The sequence below is a fragment of the Catharus ustulatus genome, chromosome Z (genome assembly GCF_009819885.2).
Source record: "Catharus ustulatus isolate bCatUst1 chromosome Z, bCatUst1.pri.v2, whole genome shotgun sequence".
Classification (NCBI taxonomy): Eukaryota; Metazoa; Chordata; class Aves; order Passeriformes; family Turdidae; genus Catharus; species Catharus ustulatus.
In genome coordinates, this window is record NC_046262.2 from 60,473,909 (window position 1) to 60,481,068 (window position 7,160).

Consider the following 7,160-nt stretch of genomic DNA (forward strand, 5'->3'; position numbering starts at 1 on the left):
TTTTCATCTTCCATTTCTATCATTCTTTGGCACTGGACACGATCTACTGTGCAGCTGCTGAGTTTTATTGCAGGGATGAATGTTCTTCACAGTGTGCCTAAGGATTACTTACAGATACTCCTTTACACCTGACATACAGTTTTACAATTCACTTTTTATGAAATGGAAACACAAAGACCTGCATTTTTGAGGTGTAGAGGCATGAAAACCATTATCTTAATATAATCTACCAACATTTTTTAGATTTGGCCACAGAAGTAGTTGCTATCTTGTTAACATGCAATAAATGAAAATGAAGCTTAATCTATTCACATTCATGTTTTCCTGTGTCTGCTTAAGAATATTAGCTTATGTAATTTACCAATGCTGGACACCTGGTCTAGCTTGCAACTTGATCTTCAATAGCTAATTATATTGCATTTGTGGTTCAACAATTCTTTTTTTATTAGTTTTGGTTCCCTAATAGGAGGTCCAGCAATAGTCAGCATCTTCTTACTTGAGGTAGTTAGTACTATCATACTGCCACTCTGCCAGTACTATCCAGTTTCCCTGAAGTGTAGTACATAAACTGTCTTCCTAATATTGAAAGAACTTCAGGCATGATTAATTTTTTTAACAATGTGATTGATTATGTAATGTGCAGTAACAGTCATTATTGAATAAGTAAGACAACATCAGTCTAAAAAGCTTTCAATTCTTGTTTTTCTTTGACAGGTTTTCCTATCCTAGCATTTAGAATAGGAGAGAAAATAAAGCCTCACAAACTTAGGCAGGGAAAGAAGATGTCAGAATATGCCAAACATAGCCCTTCAGATAGTATGCCTGTTTTCTTAATTAGAAAAATTATTTTTAAAATTAACAGTAATTTAATTAAAAAGCACTTCAATTAGACTTGCATCCTCACCTCCATCCCCGATTATTGAGGAAACCAGTATATAACCCATACATGAATTTCTTTAAAAGCAGGAGAAACAGTCATGCACAGATAAAGAAACAACCATTTTCTCATCATATGATAAAGTCTATAACCATCCCTAGGACATATAAGAAATCAGGTTTATTACACTTTGCTGATGACTGTGTATCAAACTAATGAAAACAAATATCTCAGCCTTATCAGGTATAGATTTCTTGGAAGATCTTCTGTCACATAAACATAAAAAACGTAATTATTACCTTTAGCTTAGCTCAAGCAGCCAGTCAGCAGTTTCCTGTATCTACTGCACAAAGAAGATTTAACCTCAATTTTCATTCTGAAACAGTTTTTTTTTTTTCATTGCTTGAAGGAGGAAGAAGTAGAGGAGTGATTTTTATGTAGATATTAATTTTATCTTTTATAATTACACCATCATGAAAGGGTGTCTCACATCTCCCCTCACAGTCAGGAATATCTGCAGCTCTCAGCACACAGGACATTTGCTAGCTACAACTGAGCCACCCTACTTCTTGATTTCAAAGTTGCATTTTAGTAATGTACTAATCAATACGTATTTGCAAAGTGTTGTGATCATTGCTCAGGAATCATAGTTGCAACTATGACACTTCTTGAAAGCATCTCAGCCTTACAATACATTTGCAGCACAGAAATTGTAGTAATCTGTCATCCATCACTATATTTCCCTTAGCTAATCATATTATAATACATAATATTAATATTATGTAATCCTACTTCTGTACATACAAACCCTATAATAGTAAATATTAACAATGTTAAAATCAATGTTCTCTTTTCCACTTATCTTTTCCTTGTTTTTTTTCCCAGAATGTAAACCTAAACTCCTGAGATTATTTGAAGGTCTTTCCCTTACTGTTTTCACTTGGGCTTTTTCCTCTGTTGTTTTAGTTTGGGGGGGTGGGTTTTGTTGGTTTTCTTTTTTTTTTTTTTTTTTCCATTTTTCCTCTCCGTCTTCTACAAACAATACATCCATCAGCGGTATGCTTAATACTGTGATGTATTCCTTTATATCTGGAGGCATAAAAACTGAAATTTCTTCCTGGTGACTGATAGAAAGCATCAAATATTGCATTCTTGGTTATCTGTGTGGAGAAATCTAAGACAGTGAGTTACAAATGCCTATTACATAAAATATCTATATTCTATCTATTTAGATAGACCAGTGTTTATCTGGTCTATCTAGTCTTGATTCTGTGTGTGTAATATACAACCAGAATCATAATCAGCCAGTAGAAATGATGCCTGAAGTCCTGACTATACTCAATAACTATCAATATGTTACTAGAATGATTTCACCTGTCCAGACCTTTTGATCAATCTGAACACTTATTAATGCTGCCAGGCAGCAATTTCTGACTCATTTGCTCTGTCAGCTGGCATAAATGAATAAATTGTGTGAGACAAGTCACCTTCTCTTATATCCTTGGTAAGAATAATTCCCCACGTTTGAGTAGAAAAGTAATTTTAAAACTTTTTTCACTGCTTTTTAAATGAAAAGACTAATTTTAGTTAAGCAACTATTGTAAAAGTTAGCAAATACGTGAAATGCATAAATGGGATTATAGAAAGCAGGACAGAAGGAAAAATGAGATGGTACAAAGGTCTTTTGGATCCTTCACTTACTCTTTGAAATGTGGTTTCATGTATGTAAACATGCATTATGTTCACTCCATTTTGCTGATAGATAACATAGGTGTTATGATCTGATTACCAGAGAGAGATGTCCCTCCCAGAATTAACATGTAATAAGACCATATGCTGAATTCAATAGTATGGATTGTATTTAACAGTAAAGTTAAGGTAGACAGAGATGTAAAGAAATAGAAAAGTAGAGTAAGAAAGGGAGTGAGAGAGGGACAGATTAAGTAAAAATACAGACACCACCCTGTGGATCCAGTGATGTTCTGTTGGTCTTTTTCACCCTCAGTGGTGGAGGTCCTGAGGTAGCTCAAAACTTCTCAACACTCATATATTTTAGCAAATGAAGTAATTTATGTACACTGGCTACACATCCTCTTCATCTACTGGTTAAATGGTTCTTTGTTTCCAAGTCCCATGGTCTGTCTTTCTCTCTTTTGAAGTGGGTGGGCCTCTCATCTTTATTCTGGGCCCTCTGGCCCTCTACACCCATCCAGAGTCAACATTTAGCACATCTCCTGAGCTGGCTTTCCTTGTGGATACATACTTGTCCTCCAGCCTTATTTGCTTCACCCTAAAGCTGAGATATTTGGATAATAGTATCAGTTTTATCTTATCTCGAGTTCCTATTAAGTAGCTTAACTTACAGTCCACTTTCCCAGAATCCAGGAGGCATTTGTATCTGCAACAGGGGTGGGCTTCAGTGGTGCAGATGAGCATTTGCTTCTTTCACACTTTGCTACAGTGGGAAAAATCCTTCAGTGATCTCAACAGTGTATGAGATATTTTTCATCTTTAAGTCTCTTACAATAGAGTCTCCCTGTTTGCAGGAAACCATTGTGGTGTCTTCATTAATGTTCTTTATAGATCTTGGGCTGAGACCTATAACATCTGAATTGTCTAAACAAGAATGCTGTGTAGTGACTAGCACCTTTGAAAAAAGTACATCTAAACCTAGGGCACACACCTAGGAGTCTGATTCTCCAGTTTATTTATTTATTTATTTATTTATTTATTTATTTATTTATCAATCACAGACAAATGCTGTCCAAATCAATATTTTTTATCACTAAGTATTCCATAATTCGTTAAAAATTTAATAATCCCATGATGTTCATTAAGACAGGACTGCAAGAAAAGCATTGCTTCTTAAGGTAAATATGAGATTTTTGTGCTAGATAGCATTTCCTGTCACAATGTAAACATGTAACAGAGTTTGTCACAAATAAATTATGCAACTATATTTATTTATATGGTTATTAACTGCAAAATGCCAACACATAATTTCTTACACTGTGAGATCATTGTCATGCCCTATTGTGATGTGCAAACATATAATCATAAAAAGTACAGTCTCCCACCAAAATACCAAAATATTTAGAGTATAATTTACCTGATTAATTAAATATTTCTGATTTATTCTATTCCAGTGAGATGCTTTGCCTTTAAACAATTTTAAATGTATTATTGATTGCTGTGAATAATGAATTAAGTAACTTGGTTAAATTGAAAATTAGCTAAGGAATCTGAAATACTACTGCTTTTTTCAGGCATAAAGTGTTGAAAGGAAGTATGTTTTATCCTATTTTGTTTGAAAAGACAGAAGTTCCAATATTTCAAAAAAGGTCATGCATGCCATTATTAAAGTAAAAATAAGATGAATCAAAGCCCAGGTATACTAATGTGAACCCTTTTACTTCCTTCCACAGGCATTGGACTTTGTCTCAAATAAATTAATTTAATTTGAGGATTTTTCTAGAAAACAGAGGGTTATCAGATATCAAGAGACTGAGCAGAAGTTCCACAAAATTTTCTCTGTGATTTGAAAAAATTTGGAGGATCAAAGTGAGATTATTCTGCATAATGTTAAATCACAGGTATGGTAACAGAAAAATAGGAATTGTCTAAGGATTGCCTGAAGGACTGACAAAGCCTTTTAGATGTTAACTGCTCTGAAGGCATGCGTTAATTTGTAGAAGAATATTGTGAAATATTTCATGCCTTTCAGAGATCACATAGTATATGTGGTCTAATATAACAAGTGGATTCAGAAAGCCATACTTGTTGATGTAAAAACAAACAAACAAACAAACAAATATGTGACTATGTATTATATTTTTTTGACAGCATTTTCTAAAAATGTGAATCTTCCTATCTTATTAATTTGTAAATACATCATCTGTGAATTTTGGTGATGTTAATAAAGTTCTACATTTTTTGTTTCTCAGACAGAAATGTTTCTGTGGAAATGCTCTTCAGAGGAAATTTATTGCATTTACCCACAGCTGCAAATTTTCTCCTCCAATACTATAAATTTCCTCTAAATGTTTAATGGTTTATAACTGTAATTATTCTTGTGTGCCAACATTAAAGTTTCAAAAGTTTAATTTGGAGACTATTTGGAGAAACTAATCTTTTTTACAGCCTCATAAATAGTTCTTTGATGAAATGAACAGAGGCTCAGCATCTGCCCGAGGTGAATACAAATGACACTGCATAGCATCTCACTTGCAAAAATGGGGCAAATGCCTTGACGTCTCAAGTGATCAGCTAATACTAAGTGCAGCAGTAGATAGATAAACTTGGTTCACTCAAGTTTTTATCACCATTTACTGTGAAAGACTTCAACAATAGTCTCAAAGATTATGTAGAAAAGAAAATACACAACAGAGATCCTGCACCGCAGGATATAAGAGAATGCCAAGTCAGCAGCTGCACTTCAGATATAGTGAGTCTATTTTAGCTAACTGATTGGAGTGAGGGTTAAGAAAATATATATAACAAATAAATATACTATGTAGTCTGTAAATATACATGGTTCTGATACCATACCCAATTTCAAAAAAATAAGAGGAGGATATTGCAATTAACAAATTGCAGGGTAGAGGGTAGTGAAAGGGTAGAGAAAGGCAAAGACAAGGGAAGTGTGATTAAATTTGCAAGAATTTCTTTAGGATCTGATCTTGGTTTCTCTGACCAAACCTGGCCCAAACTGCTAACTACAATCTGATGAAGGGGGTGGCTACTTGGAGGAACCATCACAGAATTATCATGCTGGCCAAGATGGCTTCCTACCACCTCTTCTCTGCATTATTACAAAGTGATGTGGACATGCTTCAATGCATGCAATATGTTAGTAAAACTCATTCTATTTACATAGTAGAACTTGCTATTCTCAAGCAATTCTGGAGAATTTGATATAGTTTTAAAAATTCAGATAGATTATTTCCATTGCATGATACAGATTCACATAATTCCTGAATGGTCCAGTTGTGTTAAATGTGGGACATTGCAACCACCTCTCAAAAAACATTCACCTAATACTATTCAAGGAATATAAGAAAAGGATAAATGTTAATATCTTTAGAATTAACTGAGATGAATAATAATATTGGATACTATTGCTGCTATTTTTAATATACCATCAAATTTGAGACACAGTATATACCAAGTATACCAAGAACCATGAAAAGCAGGTCTAAAATTTAATGACCGTCTATTTAGTCTGAATGTTAAAAGATGAAGTAACCAAAAGTATGTTTTCCTGAGGGTAGATAGAAATCTCTGTGGGTGCTGCTTTCTGATATCTTCCTTGAAAAACAATGAGGAAAAAATTGGTCTAGGTATAAGCATCTTTTCTTGAATTTATTCAGATTGGTGAATTTTGAGTCTAGGTAGTCTATTCAAGAACCCAAATCTCTACTTTTTTTTTTTTTTTTTTTTTTTTTTCACCTGTGGACAATATGTCTAAATAATCTAATTTCACTTACTCATAAAAAGTGAGCAAGAAATAATTAGAATCAAAAACAGTCCACTAACAATATGTCCTGTTATCTTTTCAGAATGGTTACAACAGATAAGAGAGGAAGAGCCATAATAGAGAGCCAGATCATATCTTCCTTGACTACCATTCCTAATATGCTGCACAGGTATGTCTACTGGTGTCACAACAATGCAGAAATAACTTTTAAATAATGACCTGAGACTGTTAGATAACAAGTCTATTGTGATTTGCAGGTTCCTGCGTGAAAAATCAGGAGCCAAAACATCAATCTACTGGAAGACACCCTTACCACATATTAAGCTATACTATTTTATAATCACTTTGAGCAAATAAAACATTTCCAGCTTTCAGCTATGGAAGCAAAATGAAAAATACAGTAATCTTTTTTCAGGGCGGCATCCTGTGAGATTAAATAATCCATAGAAGTAAGATGTACACTATTAGGCAGACATAATTCACAAAATGTATGAATAACACCTCAATTTTGTAAATAAATATTTCCTTTTAAAATCCAGCCTTCACATGTTGATAGTGTCTTTTTGTGTGATGTGTTAGACAGGTAAAAAGATCAGAAGGGAAGAGAAAAAAGGTAGTGCTTAGATTAGAAGTATTTTCTGTAAGTGCAAAGTATTTTGCATTAATTTATTTTTTTATTATTTATCACAGGAATAATAGCAGTAAGAAAATTGAATAAAAACAAAAACAGAAAAAAATTGTTTATTCCACAAGCAAACTAATGAAATAAAAAAAAAAAAAAAAACATAATTCCTGCTAATCTTAACC

At 33.4% G+C, this 7,160-nt stretch overlaps 1 long non-coding RNA gene across 1 annotated transcript; it reads left to right on the forward strand.

The window, feature by feature from the left end:
- Positions 1–4,306: 4,306 nt before the first annotated feature.
- LOC117010491 lies at positions 4,307–6,815 on the forward strand. The gene is made up of 3 exons (XR_004420688.1): positions 4,307–4,470; positions 6,436–6,522; positions 6,611–6,815. It is a non-coding gene; the product is annotated as an uncharacterized LOC117010491 (long non-coding RNA).
- The last annotated feature ends 345 nt before the right edge of the window (positions 6,816–7,160 follow it).